At 40.9% G+C, this 18,903-nt stretch overlaps 1 pseudogene; it reads left to right on the forward strand.

Moving 5' to 3' along the window:
• Positions 1-4,076: 4,076 nt before the first annotated feature.
• Positions 4,077-18,786, forward strand: LOC127691668 (mas-related G-protein coupled receptor member B4-like; annotated as a pseudogene).
• The last annotated feature ends 117 nt before the right edge of the window (positions 18,787-18,903 follow it).

The raw sequence follows: 18,903 nt of genomic DNA on the forward strand, positions 1-18,903 counted from the left end.
TCGAAATTATTTTAGGAAAACTGTGCTATGCCAATTAATTTAAAAACTTTGATAAAATAGACAATATAGAAATTAGAAAATATAACCTAACAAACACAAATAGAGGAGGAAAGGAATATTTACATAGGCACTAGAGTTTATATTAGGAGTGATAGTGTTTCCCCAAAAGAAAGCATCAGAAATAGTGTCTTTTTCTAGAAAGTTCTGCTGTACATTCAAAAAACATGAAACCACTAGGAAAATATCTCACTGGTAAAGCCTGTCTGAAATTCTGTGTTCAGTGCTGTGAACACACACAGACACACACACACACAAATACACATAAAAACACACATACAGACACACACACAGTGAAGGAGGAAAACACAGTCAGATGCATGGATCCAAATTATTACAAACTTTTGAGTAAACAACCCCAGGAGACTTTACCAGACTGGGAATCTTTTATGCTAAAACAGAAAGTAAAAGCTAGGCATAGGGTTGCATGATCATGAACTCAGTGAAAGCTGAGGCAGGAGAATCTCAAGTTCAAATCCAGCCTGGGCAGCATAACAAAGGCTACATTGCAACATCCTTTCTCAAATAAAAAAAAAGTAGAAAAATAATAAAGTAGGGGTAAAAAAGCAACATGTTGATGTGATTCAATAAAACATGCAATGTTTCAAAAACAAAACATGACCATGTTCCAGCTCTTCATAGGACCCAATGCTGGTCATGTTAGATTAAAAGGGGAAAATTACAGATACAGTAGTTTCAAAGGACAAAGATAAAAGAACCCTAGTCAAATGTAAACATCCATTAATAACTTAAACATAACAAAAACAAAATCTCTCTAAGTAGGATTAAAGGGGACATTTAATGACATAATAAAACCTACAGTGGGTAGAGAAATAGCCAGAAGATCCCTTTCACCATCAGGAAGCAGAGATGAGGCTGTGCTTTCTGTGAGTCTAAGCACCCTTGGAGAGGTGTCATCCAGAACAGCCAGCCAAAGGAACATAAGTCTAAGAACTAAAAACATTGGCATGCAGGGCCTGAACCATGGAAGAGTAGGCACAGAGAAGTTGCTATGGGTCTGGGGTCCTTCAGAGATTCACCAGTCTGACTCAAGTTTTGCTTTTGGTAAAACGGGGGCTCTTTTTTTATTAAAAGAAGACTGACAAGGACCAACCAAGGGAGAATTCTCTAGATAAGGCCAGGGCTATTGCTAGCTAAAGGATTACATAGGCAAAACCTACAAAGTTACAATTTTGGGAAACCAAAATAATTTATATCCTGTCTGGGTGCAGACAAGGCTTGATTTTGTGACATATCCAGCAGGTACATTAGCCATGCAAGCAAGCAGGCATTATGTACAAAAACAGAATTTAACAGTTACCCTGTTTATTCTTGTGACACATCACTTTGTAGGACTACTGAGGCACTGAAATATTTTGCAGCATTCAGCAATATTTTTAAGAGTAGCTCAATTGTACCAGAAAGTGGTCCATCTCAGTCTGTACATTAAAGATACAGTAATTTCCTCATGGCTTATGCAAGCTAAAAACAATTTTGCTTTTACAAGCCTAGCACAATAAATTTATCTTCTAAACATAATGTTATGTTGATTAGTAAAGTAGGACAATTGTGGTAGTTTTAATTTTTTCTTCACATGGAAACAAAGCATTCCGAGGTATAAGTGGTGGTGCACATCTGTCATTGCAGCACTCTGGGAGGCAGAGGCAGGGGGATTTCTGAGTTTGAGGCCAGCCTAGTCTACAGAAGGAGTTCCAGGACAACAAGAGTTACACAGAGAAACCCTGTCTTTAAAAAGCCAAAAAAAGAAAGAAAGAAAGAAAGAAAGAAAGAAAGAAAGAAAGAAAGAAAGAAAGAAAGAAAGAAAGAAAGAGAGAGAGAGAGAGAGAGAGAGAGAGAGAGAGAGAGAGAGAGAGAGAGAAAGAGAGAAAGAAAGAAGGAAGGAAGGAAGGAAGGAAGGAAGGAAGGAAGGAAGGAAGGAAGGAAGAAGGAAAGAAGAGAAAGGAGACAAAAGGACAGCTGGGGAAATGACAGTCAGAAGAAATTCAAACATTTTACAGAAAAAATTACATATTTTCTTTATGGTAAACATTGATATAAATATACTTGCACAAATTGATAATATTTTCTTTGGAAAAAACAAACAACATGTGTTTCAACACTTTTCTCACATTTTTGTAAAAATATCTACACACTTTTGAATGTAGGTCTAAGAGCTGATCAATGCTCCAGAAATGGATCAGTGGTTAAAGTTCATACTGTTTAATTATGGTGGCTGGATTTCATATCCCAGGACCCACTGAAAACACACACCTCTATAATTTCAGCTATAAGTGAATTCTTCTTATTGTTTTCTAGGGCTTGTGCTGTTGTTAGGATTGTAACCAAAATAGTGATGTATCTTTGTCAATGGATCCTATTGACAGTTGTGAGTTTTGTTTGTTTGTTTGTTTTTTATTCTCTTAGGGCAGTGTATTGATTCTTGGAGAATTGGTACCAGTTTGGCAAGTTTCCTCCCATATTGAGACACTGAACCATATCACCCTTCATTCACTCTGAAGGGAAGCTCCTCAGGCAGGAAGGCAACTCAAAAGATCCCCAAATGGTCCCTGAAACTGATCAGATACTCTAGGCTCCTTCCCTGCCAGAGAGCAATAAAAGCTGAAAGTCCATCTCAGATGAAAGGAAGCTGAGCTGCCAAGAAGTCTCTCAAAAGAGCCAACCTCTTACCAGGTGTCTAGAAGAAGTTTAGACCAATTGAGGCAACTGAAAGGATATTCTCCAACCTGTTGAGTGAACTATAGGCTATGCAGTTTCTCCAACCTTTGAGCTGTCACCCATGTTGTGTTGGCTTTGGTGATGCAGCTGTCTTTGAGTTATTTCTGTGCCTGTAAGTAACCCCTTGCCGATATTCCTATAAATAACCAGAATAAAACTTATTGGTTCACCAAGCAGTACTTTGGTGGTTGAGGCACGTTGTTCTGTCCTGAGTTCCTTATCCAGGGGAAAACAAGTTTTGTCACACTACAGTACCAACTAGGTTTTATAGCTGTAATACTGTGTATTCTTTGTAAGTAGCAAGCATATTGTGTGAGTACATATTTTGAAGGTCACTTATATTTTGTAGGAAACTTATAGTTCTATATTTGACCATGATGGGACAGATACCTAAAAGGTAAATGTACTAATCAAGACCAGATGACATGCTGAGATGATTTACCTAACCCTGTGCTCTGCTGAGGGGACTTACATTTCTATCACTTCATTCAAACTTCCCATTCAAGCAAGGGGGCTCTGAAAGCCTGGGCTCTGATTTTCCTGAGTTGGGTTTGGGGAAGTTGCACTGTCCAAAACATTGATTTGGGTTCTTTCAAGTAACATCTAAACCAGATATGGATACTTGAAGGCTGTGGCTGGATGAAAGACCCCGAGTTAGACACAATTCATGAGGCTGTCTCTGATGTGTTTAAGCCTGGTTTCTTACCAGTGATTAACTAGGACAATTAGTTGGATTTCCAAGTTTGGGTATTTAGCTGGCTACAGTGCTCTAGAAGGATAGTTCTGAGGATGTATTCTTATATCTCCTCAAAGTTTCCCAGAGTGAACCCCTGATGACATGCCAGCATCTGACTATTCACCAATCATATTCCAATATCACCAGCTTAATTATCTGCATTTTTGACTGACCCTGACATGCAAAGTCAACTCTCTTTATAAAGAAGAGCTATCTGAACCTAATAGGTTTCCAAGTTTGGACCAACCACCTATTGGAAGAAGTGATTCTTCCGACACCAGGGCAAACAATAAAAGAGTACCCACATACAAGGCAAACAGTCGTTTTCACTTGGATATTGGAAGTGCAGTACTGTACTGGAGCCAACACCCTCAAAAAAGCAGCCTAAGAAGTTCTCAATATGTCAACCTAAACAGCCTGGAGTGGACATGAAGCCTGAAGCTTCTGGAAAAGGGCAAAAGCAGAAATACCAGGATAAAAGTGGGACATAGAGAGAGCCTGACACTTTGGGACAAGTCCAAAAAGAATATGCCAGGTTGGAACAGAGATGGTCCTTAAAGAACCTGGCAAGGTTCTAAAGAGCACTCAGGAAAATCAAGACCTAGAGCTTCAGAGAGGACAGCTCGGCAATGGTCAGGTATGTAAACCCCAGAAAGAAAGTCCAAGTCAACTAAAATTCCTACAAGAATAGGAAAGATCCTTCAGAGGAGGCTGAAACTGAGAGGAAGACTGCTGATGGTTGCAAGGGCCATAAGTGGCCCTATTTAATCAAAGAGGAAAATGAACAAAGCCCACAAAAGGAAAAATATGGAAGGTACTTCTACACTTTCAACGTTACCATTATGTGAGGTCAGACCCACACAGGCCTCACCTAATTTTTAGAAACACATCAAAGGTCAAGGCATGCCAGGGCACAGTCATGGATCAGAAACAACACAGAGAGATCAAGAACCATCTACCCTTGTTGAGAAAATAATGTCTCCAACCAGACAAGAGAGAGAAGTATTGTTCAGAGAAAAAATGTATTACATTGAAGAAAGTTTGTGAAAACCTTGATGGAAGAAGGGGAATAGCTTGGAGCCAGACTTCCTGGGAATACCAGCTCAAATCATCCTGTATAGTGGCGATGGAGATACCTTACTCCCCAACAAGACAGAAGTAATTGAGGCAGAGAAAAAGCCTCTCATAGACTAAGAAAGGGCAGAGAAGCGAATCAAATCCTTGGTATTAGAGGACATGGAGAAGGAAATTAAAAATGCACTGAGTCCAGGATCCCTAGAGGAAATACTAAGTAGCAGATTCAATCTGCAATTCACCCTAGGAGATATCCAGACTCTTGAGAATGATTAGTGGCTCAATAATGAGGTCATCAATTTCTACATGAGCCTTCTGGTTGAGAGAAATGAAAACCAAGAACTTTGTTTCTTTAGGGAATTGGTACTGAATATTGCTACAGTATAACTTTCCATGAAGAAAGTTAAAAGCTAGTTTTCTAGATCTGGAGAATCAAGATGGAACACTTCCTGATTCCATTAGACTATCATAAGAATCAATTTAGTGACACTACAGAGTAGGAAGGAGGCAGCGGTAGCAGCAACAGCAGCAGCGGCTGGTCCAGAGGAAGGGCCATCAGCAGTGGAACCAAGCTGGCAGGGTCCAGGCAGACCCTGTGCCCACGACCATTGGCCATCGCTGGTCAGCCAGGCTACAAGCAGCGGTGGATTTATGGCGCCTTTCACCACACAGAAGCCACTTCAGAACTCTGCCTCCAGCCAGTCAGTTACGAGAGACTGGCCTCCATCTTGGTTCTAGGATGCCAGAGAGATCAGACAGACTGAGGTACGCAAATACAACCCGAGACCAACATCAAGGGGGTCTAAGCCCGACGGGCATTGGCCTGCACCGAGGCCCTGGGATGGTCGGGGGGCCACCAGTGTGCAAACATGGCCAGGAGGTTGTTTTCCCGGGCCTGCGCACCCACATGCAGGCGCCACTGCCATTTTGCCTACGGGAAGCCAGAGAGTCCTAGCAGGCAAAACCAGCTAACAGGCTAGCCCGAGGCTGACATAGCTGGGGTCTAAGACGGTCAGGCCCTGGACTGCCCCCAGGCCCTGGGCTGCTCGGTGGGCCATCTGTGTGCCGACCTGGCCAGGAGGTTGTTAGCCCAGCAGACTCTCCCCAGCACTCTCAGGGAGCTCGTGCACACCGCCATCCTGGCCACCTGACAGACCCAATTAACACTCACAGCTGAGGGGAACTTTGCTCGGACATTGGCCTGCCAGGCTTTTGCCTAGACTCAGGGCCTGAGCAGCGAGGCTAGCCTTGTGTGCACCAACCCAGTTGGGAGCAGTGTGATCAGCACGCAGAAAAGGTCCCTGCAGCATACACCCTCAGTACTCCCTGAAGGAGCAAACAGACACCATCTGGTTCACAGACACAATCTGGGGCAAAGCACACTAGGGCTGCTATCCAGTGTTGCAGAAATAGCCCTAGAGCCTCTCAGGAGGCTGAAACACCAGCCAGAGACAAGACCAACTAACTCCAGAGAACAAGATGGCAAAGGGCAAACGCAGGAACGCTAACAGCAGAAATCTAGGCAATATGGCATCTAAACCAAACTCTCCAACATCAGCAAGTCCTGGTTATGCCAACACACCAGAGAAACAAGATTTGGATTTAAAATCACTGTTCATGCTGCTGCTAGAAGAACACAAAAAGAACATAAATGAATCTCTTAAAGAAATACAGGGGAACATGAATAAGGTAGAAACCCGTATAATGGAAACAAAAAAATCACATGAAGAAATGCAGGAGAATAAGGCTCAAGAGATAGAAGCCAATAAAGAAGAAAGGCAAAAAAAAAAAAAAAAAAAAAAAAAAAAAAAAAAAAAAACCTTAAAGAAATACAGGAGAACTTGCATCAACAGGCAGAAGTCATGAAAGAGGAAACACAAAAATCTCTTAAAGAATTACAGGAAAACACAAACAAACAAATGATGGAACTGAGCAAAACCATCCTGGATCTAAAAACATAAGTAGAAACAACTAAAAAATCACAAAGGGAGTCAACTTTGGAGATAGAAAACCTTGAGAAGAAATCAGGGGCCATAGATGCAAATATAAACAACAGAATACAAGAGATGGAAGAAAGAATCTCAGATGCTGAAGATACCATAGAAACCAAAGAAAGAAAAATGCAAAATCCAAAAAGCTTGTATCCCAGAACATCCAGGAAATCCAGGATACAATGAGAAGACCAAACCTAAGGATTATAGGTATAGATGAGAGTGAAGATTTACAACAGAAAGGGCCAGCAAATATCTTCAACAAAATTATGGAAGAAAACTTTCCTAACTTAAAGAGAGAGATGCCTATGAATATACAAGAAGCCTACAGAACTCCAAATAGACTGGACCTGAGCAGAAATACCTCCCGTCACATAATAATCAAAACCCCAAATGCACTAAATAAAGAAAGAATATTAAAGGCAGTAAGAGAAAAAATGACAAGTAACATATAAAGGAGGACCTATCAGAATCACACTAGACTTCTCACCAGAGACCATGAAAGCTAGAAGAGCCTGGGCAGATCTCATGCAGACTCTAAGAGAACACAAATGTCAGCCAAGACTACTATATCCAACAAAACTCCCATTCACCATAGATGGAGAAACAAAGATATTCCAGGACAAAACCAAATTTACACAATGTCTTTCCACAAACCCAGCTCTGCAAAGAATAATAAATGGAAAACTCCAATAAAAGAAGGGAAACTACACCCTGAAAAAAGCAAGATAGTTACCTTCCTTCATCAAACCCAAAAGAAGATAAGCATTCAAATATAAAAATAACATCAAAAATGACAGGAAGTAATAATCACTATTCCTTAATATCTCTTAACATCAATGGTCTCAATTCCCCAATAAAAAGACATAGACTAACAGACTGGATAAGGAAACAGGACCCTACAATTTTCTGCATACAGGAGACATACCTCAGTGTCAAAGATAAAAACTACCATAGAGTAAAAGGCTGGAAGACAATCTTATAAGCCAATGGACACAGGAAACGAGCAGGAGTAGCCATTCTAATATCAGATAAAATTGACTTTCAACCTAAAGTTATCAAAAGAGACACAGAAGGACACTTCTTGCTGGTCGAAGGAAAAATCCACCAAGAAGAACTTTCAATTCTGAACATTGATGCACCAAATGAAGGGCACCCTCATTCGTAAAAGAAACTTTACTAAAGCTCAAAGCACACATTGCACCTAACACAATAATTGTGGGGGACTTCAACACACCACTCTCATCAATGGACCGTTCGTGAAAAGAGAAACTAAACAGGGACACAGTAAAACTAATTGAAGCTTTGGACCAATTGGATTTGACTGATATTTATAGAACATTTCACCCTAAAGCAAAAGAATATAACTTTTTCTTAGCACCTCATGGTACCTTCTCCAAAATCGACCATATAATTGGACACAAGGCAGATCTCAACAAATATAAGATGATCGAACTAATCCCATGCCTCCTATCAGATCACTATGGTGTAAGAGTGATTTTCAATAGCAACAAAAACAACATAAAGCCCACATACACATGGAGGCTGAATAATACTCTACTCAATGACAACTTGACCAAAGAAGAAATAAAGAAAGAAATCAGAGACGTTTTAGAATTTAATGAAAATGAAGGCACAAAATACCCAAATCTTTGGGACACAATGAAAGCAGTGCTAAAAGGAAAACTCATAGCCCGGAGTGCCTCCAAAAAGAAAAGTCTTCCAACCAAAAAAAGCACAGGACCAGATGGCTTCAGTGCAGAATTCTACCAGACCTTCAAAGAAGAGTTAACACCAATACTCTTCAAACTATTCCACAAAATAGAAACAGAAGGAACACTACCCAATTCCGTCTACAAAGCCACAATTACGCTGATACCAAAGCCACAAAAAGATCCAACAAAGAAAGAGAACTTCAGACCAATTTCCCTTATGAACATCGATGCAAAAATACTCAATAAAATTCTTGCCAACCGAATCCAAGAACACATCAAAACGATCATCCACGATGATCAAGTAGGCTTTATCCCGGTAATGCAAGGTTGGTTCAATATATGGAAATCCATCAATACAATCCACTACATAAACAAACTCAAAGAACAAAACCACATGGTCATTTCATTGGATGCTGAAAAAGCATTTGACAAAATTCAGCATCCTTTCATGCTTAAAGTCTTGGAGAGAACAGGAATTCAAGGCCCATACCTAAACATAGTAAAAGCAATATACAGCAAACTGGTAGCCAGCATCAAACTAAATGGAGAGAAACTTGAAGCAATCCCACTGAAATCAGGGACCAGACAAGGCTGGCCCCTTTCTCCTTATCTTTTCAATATTGTACTTGAGGTACTAGCTCGGGCAATTCGACAACATAAGGAGGTCAAAGGGATACAAATTGGAAAGGAAGAAGTCAAACTATCATTATTTGCAGACGACATGATCGTCTACCTAAGTGACCCAAAGAACTCCACTAGAGAGCTCCTACAGCTGATAAACAACTTCAGCAAAGTGGCAGGTTATAAAATCAACTCAAGCAAATCAGTGGCCTTCCTATACTCAAAGGATAAGCAGGCTGAGAAAGAAATTAGGGAAATGACCCCCTTCACAATAGCCACAAACAGTATAAAGTATCTTGGGGTGACTCTTACCAAACATGTGAAAGATCTGTATGACAAGAACTTCAAGACTCTGAAGAAGGAAATGGAAGAAGACCTCAAAAAATGGGAAAACCTCCCATGCTCATGGATCGGTAGAATCAATATAGTTAAAATGGCCATTTTGCCTAAAGCACTATACAGATTCAATGCAATACCCATCAAAATCCCAACTCAATTCTTCACAGAGTTAGAAAGAGCAATTATCAAATTCATCTGGAACAACAAAAAACTCAGGATAGCTAAAACTATTCTCAGCAACAAAAGAAAATCTGGGGGAATCAGTATCCCTGACCTCAAGCAATACTACAGAGCAATAGTGTTAAAACCTGCATGGTATTGGTACAGTGACAGGCAGGAGGATCAATAGAACAGGATTGAAGATCCAGAGATGAACCCACACACCTATGGCCACTTGATCCTCGACAAAGAGGCTGAAAACATCCAATGGAAAAAAGATAGCCTTTTCAACAAATGGTGCTGGTTCAACTGGAGGTCAGCATGCAGAAGAATGCGAATTGATCCATCCTTGTCTCCTTGTACTAAGCTCAAATCCAAATGGATCAAGGACCTCCACATAAAGCCAGACACTCTGAAGCTAATAGAAAAGAAAGTGGGGAAGACCCTTGAGGACATCGGTACAGGGAGAAAGTTTCTGAACAGAACACCAATAGCGTATGCTCTAAGAGCAAGAATTGACAAATGGGACCTCATAAAATTACAAAGTTTCTGTAAGGCAAAGGACACCATCAAGAGGACAAATCGGCAACCAACAAATTGGGAAAAGATCTTCACCAATCCTACATCAGATAGAGGGCTAATATCCAATATATATAAAGAACTCAAGAAGTTAGACTCCAGAAAACCAAACAACCCTATTAAAAAATGAGGTACAGAGTTAAACAAAGAATTCTCACCTGAAGAACTTCGGATGGCGGAGAAGCATCTTAAAAAATGCTCAACTTCATTAGTCATTAGGGAAATGCAAATCAAACAACCCTAAGATTTCATCTTACACCAGTCAGAATGGCTAAGGTTAAAAATTCAGGAGACAGCAGGTGTTGGAGAGGGTGTGGAGAAAGAGGAACACTCCTCCACTGCTGGTGGGGTTGCAAATAGGTACAACCACTCTGGAAAGCAGTCTGGCGGTTCCTCCGAAAACTGGGCACCTCACTTTCAGAAGATCCTGCTATACCACTCCTGGGCATATACCCAGAAGACTCCCCACCATGTAATAAGGATACATGTTCATAGCAGCCCTATTTATAATTGCCAGATGCTGGAAAACACCCAGGTATCCCTCAACAGAAGAATGGATGCAAAAAATGTGGTATATCTACACAATGGAGTACTATTCAGCCATTAGAAACAATGAATTCATGAAATTCTTAGGCAAATGGATGGAGCTAGAGAATATCATACTAAGTGAGGTAACCCAGACTCAAAAGGTGAATCATGGTATGCACTCACTAATAAGTGGATATTAACCTAGAAAACTGGAATACCCAAAACATAATCCACACATCAAATGAGGTACAAGAAGAAAGGAGGAGTGGCCCCTGGTTCTGGAAAGACTCAGTGAAACAGTATTCGGCAAAACCAGAACGGGGAAGTGGGAAGGGGTGGGTGGGAGGACAGGGGAAGAGAAGGAGGCTTATGGGACTTTCGGGGAGTGGGGGGGGCTAGAAAAGGGAAATCATTTGAAATGTAAATAAATTATATCGAATAAAAAAAAAAAGGACACCATCAAAAGGACAAATCGGCAACCAACAAATTGGGAAAAGATCTTCACCAACCCTACATCCGACAGAGGGCTAATATCCAATATATATACAAAGAACTCAAGAAGTTAGACCCCAGAAAACCAAATAACCCTATTTAAAAAATTGGGTACAGCACTAAACAAAGAATCTTAACAAATGCTCAATACCATTAGTCATTAGGGAAATGCAAATCAAAATAACCCTGAGATTTCACCTTATACCAGTCTGAATGACTAAGATTGAAAATTCAGGAGACAGCAGGTATTCGCGAGGATGTGGAGAAATAGGAACACTCCTCCACTGCTAGTTGGGTTGCAAATTGGTACAACCACTCCGGAAATCACTCTGGTAGTTTCTCAGAAAACTGGGCATGTCACTTCCAGAGGACCCTGCTATACCACTCCTGGGCATATACCCAGAGGATTTCCCAGCATGTATTAAGGATACATGCTCCACTATGTTCATAGCAGACCTAATTATAATAGCCAGAAGCTAGAAAGATCACAGGTGTCCCTCAACGGAGGAATGGATACAAAAAATGTGGTATGTATACACAATGGAATACTATTTGGCCATTAGAAACAATGAATTCATGAAATCTTAGACAAATGGATGGAGCTGGAGAACATCATACTAAGTGAAGTAAACCAGTTTCAAAAGATCAATCATGGTATGCATTCACTGATAAGTGAATATTAGCCTAGAAACTTGGAATACCCAAGACATAATCCGCATATCAAATGATGTCCAAGAAGAATGGAGGAGTAAGAGGCAGTCTGGGAGCTCACAGCACAGCTCGCTCCTGGGGCAAGGAGCTAGGTTGCAGTTCTGAGGCCTCTGGTGGGAGCACTCAGATCTCTCTGCTTCCGGATCCAGGTCAGCCTGGGCGGCAACACCACATCTCCAGGTCCTGCAAGAGGCAAGAGGGGCTTCCGGGCGGCCAGTGGGGAGAAGTCGGTGTGCTCTAGTGAATCGAGCGGACCCCAGCAGGAGCCTTCAGGTGCCTGCTTTGGGATCTGAACAGCCTGGGCCACAGCACTCGGTCTCCAGGAAGTGCGGGAGACCTGGTGTGCACCCAGAGGCAGTCTGGGAGCTCACAGCACAGCTCGCTCCTGTGGCATGGAGCTTAGGTTCCAGTCCTGAGGCCTCTGTCGGGAGCACTCAGATCTCTCCGTTTCCGGATCCAGATCAGCCTGGGCGGCAACACCACATCTCCAGGTCCTGCAAGAGGCAAGAGTGGCTTCTGGGCGGCCAGCAGGGAGAAGTGCTCCAGTGAATCCAGCGGGCACCAGCGGGAGCCTTCAGGTGTCTGCTTCGGGATCTGAACAGCCTGGGCAACAGCACCCTGACTCAAGGCAGTGCAGGAGGTAAGCTGTGCACCAGAGGCCACCTGGGAAGGGGCAGCTTGTACTGGTGAGTCCAGCATTGACAATACCAACTAACACCAGTGAGAACTAGATGGCAAAAGGCAAACGCAGGAACGTCACTAACAGAAATCAAGGCAATATGGCAACATCTGAACCCAATTCTCCTTTACCAGCATGTCCTGGATACCCCATCACACCAGTAAAACAAGATTTGGATTTAAAATCACTGGTCATGATGCTGGTACAGGAACACATGAAGGACATACTTAAAGAAATTCGGGAGAAAATGGATCAAAAGTTAGAAGCCCTTGCAAGGGAAACACAAAAATCATTGAAAGAAATCCAGGAGAATACAAAAGCCAATAATGAGAAAACACAAAAAACACTTAAGGAAATACAGTTGAGAACTTTAGTCAACAGGCTGAGGTGATGAAAGAGGAAACACAAAAATCTCTTAAAGAATTACAGGAAAGCACAAACAAGCAAGTGAAGGAGCTAAGCAAAATCATCCAGGATCTAAAAGCAGAAGTAGAAACAGCTAAGAAAACACAAAGGGAGAGAACTTTGGAGATAGAAAGCCTTGGGAAGAAATCAGGGGACATAGATGCAAATATCAACAACAGAATACAAGAGATAGAAGAAAGAATCTCAGATGCTGAAGATACCATAGAAACCATGGACTCAGCAATTAAAGAAAATGCAAAAAGCTTGCAACCCAAAATATCCAAAAAATCCAGGACACAATGAGAAGACCAAACCTAAGGATTATAGGCATAGATGAGAGTGAAGATTTACAACTTAAAGGGCCAGCAAATATCTTCAATAAAATTATGGAAGAAAACTTCCCTAACCTAAAGAGAGAGATGCCCATGAATATACAAGAAGCCTACAGAACTCCAAACAGACTGTACCAGAACAGAAATACTTCCTGTCACATAATAATCAAACACCAAATGTACTAAACAAAGAAAGAATTTTAAAGGCAGTAAGAGAAAAAGACCAAGTAACATATAAAGGAAGACCTATCAGAATCACACCAGACTTTTCACCTGAGACTATGAAGGCTAGAAGATCCTGGGCAGATCTCATGCAGACACTAAGAGAACACAAATGCCAGCCAAAACTACTATATCCAGCAAAACTCTCAATCACCGTAGATGGAGAAACTAAGATATTCCATGACAAAACCAAGTTTGCCCAATATCTATCCACAAAACCAGCCCGATGAAGGATAATAGGAGGAACACACCAATACAAGGAGGGAAACTTCACCCTGAAAAAAGCAAGATAGTAATCTTTCATCAAACCCAAAAGAAGTTAACCAATCAAATTTAAAAAATAACATCAAAAATGACAGGAAGTCACAATCACTATTCCTTAATATCTCTTAACATCAATGGACTCAATGCCCCAATAAAAAGGCATAGACTAACTGACTAGATACGTAAACAGGACCCTACATTTTGCTGCATACAGGAAACACACCTAAGGGTCAAAGACAAACACTACCTTAGAGTAAAAGGCTGGAAGACAATTTTACAAGCAAATGGTCTCAGGAAACTAGCTGGAGTAGCCATTTTAATATCAGATAAAATTGACTTTCAACCCAAAGTCATCAAAAGAGACTCTGAGGGACACTTCTTGCTGGTCAAAGGAAACATACAACAAGAAGAAATCTCAATCCTGAACATCTATGCTCCAAATGCAAGGGCACCCTCTTTCATAAAAGAAACTTTATTAAAGCTCAAAGCACACATTACACCTAACACAATAATTGTGGTTGACTTCAACACTGCACTTTCCACAATGGACCGATCAGGAAAACAGAAACTAAACAGGGACACAATGAAACTAATTGAAGCTTTGGACCAATTAGATTTAACAGATATATATAGAACATTCTATCCTAAAGCAAAAGAATATACCTTTTTCTCAGCCCCTCATGGTACCTTCTCCAAAATCGACCATATAATTGGTCACAAGACAGACCTCAACAAATATAAGAAGATAGAACTAATCCCATGCCTCCTATCAGATCACTATGGAGTAAAAGTGGTCTTCAATAGCAACAGAAACAACAGAAAACCCACATACACGTGGAAACTGAGCAATATTCTACTCAATGATACCTTGGTCAAGGAAGAAATATAGAAAGAAATTAAAGACTTTTTAGAACACAATGAAAATGAAAATACAACATACCCAAATCTATGGGACACAATGAAAGCAGTGCTAAGAGGAAAACTCATAGCCCTGAGTGCCTCCAAAAAGAAAATGGAGAGAGCATACATTACCAACTTAATGACACACCTGAAAGCCCTGGAACAAAAAGAAGCTATTTCACCCAGGAGGATTAGAAGGCTGGAAATCATCAAACTCAGGGCCGAAATCAATCAAGTAGAAACAAAGAGAACCTTACAAAGAAACAACAAAACCAGGACCTGGTTCTTTGAGAAAATCAACAAGATAGATAAACCCTTAGCCAGACTGACAAAGGGCACAGAGAAAGTATCCAAATTAACAAACTTAGAAATGAAAAGGGAGATATAACAACAGAAACTGAGGAAATCAAAAAAATCATCAGATCCTACTACAAGAGCCTATACTCAACACAACTGGAGAATCTGGAGGAAATGGACAATTTCCTTGACAGATACCAAATATCAAAATTAAATAAGGACCAAATAGATCATCTAAACAGTCCCATAACGCCTAAAGAAATAGAAGGAGTCATAGAAAGTCTTCCAACTAAAAAAAGCACAGGACCAGATAGTTTCAGTGCAGAATTCGATCAGACCTTCAAAGAAGAGTTAACACCAATACTCTTCAAACTATTCCACAAAATGGAAACAGAAGGAACACTACCCAATTCCTTCTACGAAGCCACAATTACGCTGATACCAAAACCACACAAAGATCTAACAAAGAAAGAGAACTTCAGACCAATTTCCCTTATGAACATCGATGCAAAAATACTCAATAAAATTCTTGCCAACCGAATCCAAGAACACATAAAAACGATCATCCACGATGATCAAGTAGGCTTTATCCCGGGAATACAGGGTTGGTTCAATATATGGAAATCCATCAATGCAATCCACTACATAAACAAACTCAAAGAAAAAAACCACATGGTCATTTCATTGGATGCTGAAAAAGCATTTGACAAAATTCAGCATCCTTTCATGCTTAAAGTCTTGGAAAGAACAGGAATTCAAGGCCCATACCTAAACATAGTAAAAGCAATATACAGCAAACCGGTAGCCAGCATCAAACTAAATGGAGAGAAACTTGAAGGAATCCCACTAAAATCAGGGACTAGACAGGGCTGCCCCCTTTCTCCTTATCTTTTCAATATTGTACTTGAGGTAATAGCTCGGGCAATTAGACAACATAAGGAGGTCAAAGGGATACAAATTGGAAAGGAAGAAGTCAAACTATCATTATTTGCAGATGACATGCTAGTCTACCTAAGTGACCCAAAAAATTCCACTAGAGAACTCCTACAGCTGATAAACAACTTTAGCAAAGTGTCAGGTTATAAAAATCAACTCAAGCAAATCCGTGGCCTTCCTATACTCAAAGGATAAGCAGGCTGAGAAAGAAATTAGGGAAATGACACCCTTGAAAATAGCCACAAACAGTATAAAGTATCTTGGGGTGACTCTTACCAAACATGTGAAAGATCTTTATGACAAGAACTTCAAGACTCTGAAGAAGGAAATGGAAGAAGACCTCAAAAAATGGGAAAACCTCCCATGCTCATGGATCGGTAGAATCAATATAGTTAAAATGGCCATTTTGCCAAAAGCAATATACAGATTCAATGCAATACACATCAAAATCCCAACTCAATTCTTCACAGAGTTAGAAAGAGCAATTAGCAAATTCATCTAGAATAACAAAAAACCCAGGATAGCTAAAACTATTCTCAGCAACAAAAGAAAGTCTGGGGGAATCAGTATCCCTGACCTCAAGCAATACTACAGAGCAATAGTGTTAAAAACTGCATGGTATTGGTACAGTGACAGGCAGGAGGATCAATGGAACAGGATTGAAGATCCAGAAATGAACCCACACACCTATGGCCACTTGATCCTCGACAAAGGGGCTGAAAACATCCAATGGAAAAAAGATAGCCTTTTCAACAAATGGTGCTGGTTCAACTGGAGGTCAGCATGCAGAAGAATGTGAATTGAACCATCCTTGTCTCCTTGTACTAAGCTCAACTCCAAATGGATCAAGGACCTCCACATAAAGCCAGACACTCTGAAGCTAATAGAAAAGAAACTGGGGAAGACCCTTGAGGACATCGGTACAGGGAGAAAGTTTCTGAACAGAACACCAATAGCATATGCTCTAAGATCAAGAATTGACAAATGGGACCTCATAAAATTCCAAAGTTTTTGTAAGGCAAAGGACACCATCAAGAGGACAAATCGGCAACCAACAAATTGGGAAAAGATCTTTACCAATCCTACATCAGGTAGAGGGCTAATATCGAATATATATAAAGAACTCAAGAAGTTAGACTCCAGAAAACCAAACAACCCTATTAAAAATGGGGTACAGAGTTAAACAAACAATTCTCACCTGAAGAACTTCGGATGGAGGAGACGCATCTTAAAAAATGCTCAACTTCATTAGTCATTAGGGAAATGCAAATCAAAACAACCCTGAGATTTCACCTTACATCAGTCAGAATGGCTAAGATTAAAAATTCAGGAGACAGCAGGTGTTGGAGAGGGTGTGGAGAAAGAGGAACACTCCTCCACTGCTGGTGGGGTTGCAAATTGGTACAAGCACTCTGGAAATCAGTCTGGCGCTTCCTCTGAAAACTGGGCACCTCACTTCCAGAAGATCCTGCTATACCACTCTTGGGCATATACCCAGAGGATTCCCCACCAGAGGATACATGCTCTACTATGTTCATAGCAGTCCTATTTATAATTGCCAGAAGCTGGAAAGAACCCAGGTATCCCTCCACAGAAGAGTGGATACAAAAAAATGTGGTATATCTACACAATGGAGTACTATTTGGCCATTAGAAACAATGAATTCATGAAATTCTTAGGCAAATGGATGGAGCTAGAGAACATCATACTAAGTGAGGTAACCCAGACTCAAAAGGTGAATCATGGTATGCACTCACTACTAAGTGGATATTAACCTAGAAAACTGGAATACCCAAAACATAATCCACACATCAAATGAGGTACAAGAAGAAAGGAGGAGTGGCCCCTTGTTCTGGAAAGACTCAGTGAAGCAGTATTCAGCAAAACCAGAACGGGGAAGTGGGAAGGCGTGGGTGGGAGGACAGGGGGAGAGAAGGAGGCTTACGGGACTTTCAGGGAGTCGGGGGGGGGGAGCTAGAAAAGGGGAAATCATTTGAAATGTAAATTTAAAAAATATATCGAATAAAGAAAAGAAAAAAAAAAAAGAATGGAGAAGTAGCCCCTGGTTCTGGAAAGGTTCAGTACAGCAGTATAGGGCAATACCAGAAGGGCTGGTAGGGAAGTGGGAAGGGCTGAATGGGGGAACAGAGGGATGGAAGTGGGCTTATGGGACTTTTGGGGAGTGGGGAGCCAGAAAAGAGAAAATCATTTGAAATGTAAATAAGAAATATATCCAAAAAAAGAATGCTTTCTCCACCTATGTTCTCAACCTGACTATTGCTGATTTCTTGCATCTTTGTGCTCGGACTGTGTTTTCTCTGCAGTGTGCCCTTCAGTTAAATACCAGATACTTTCTTTTCTGATCATTTTATTCATATTTGATTACCTTGCATATTTGCGCATGAAGGCAGCCATCAGTGCTGAATGCTGCCTATCTGCTGTGTGGCCCATCTGGTATCACTGCCAAAGACCAAGACACACATCAGCCATCATATGTGCTCTGGTCTGGGCTTTCTGTCTGCTGTTGAACCTCCTGGTAGGACAAGGTTGTGTCTTTCTGTTTAGTATCTCTAAATATTATTTCTGTATTACTTCTGGCTTTATCACTACTGTATTTTTTAAAAGTGGTTTTTTAAGTATTATCTGTTGTTCCATCTGTGTCCAGCCTGGTCTGTTGGTCAAGATCGTCTGTGTATAACACAGGATTTCTGTGACCAGTTTCTATGTAACCATTGCTCTCACAGTGATAATCTTCGTATACTTTGGTCCGCCCTTTGGGATCTACTGATCCCTCTTGCCATAGATTGTGGATATTTGCAGTATTTTCTCTTACAATGAAGTGATAACATCCCAATCCTGTGTTAACAGCTGTGCCAATCCCATGATTTACTTCCTTGTTGCTTCCATTATGCACCACAGGCTGCAAAGGCAGACTCTGAAGCTACTTCTGCAGAGAGCCATGCAGGTCACTACTGAGGAAGAGAGTGGAGGGGGGGACTTCACAAGTCTGTGAAACTGGAAACAATACAGTGCAGCTGTTGCATGAGTCCTTGATCAAACATAGTTTCTCTGAGAGGCAATTTTGCCTTTATTTATATGTAGACATTTTCACAATCTTGTTTGATTGGTA

This window comes from Apodemus sylvaticus, chromosome 1 (genome assembly GCF_947179515.1).
Source record: "Apodemus sylvaticus chromosome 1, mApoSyl1.1, whole genome shotgun sequence".
Taxonomy (NCBI): Eukaryota; Metazoa; Chordata; class Mammalia; order Rodentia; family Muridae; genus Apodemus; species Apodemus sylvaticus.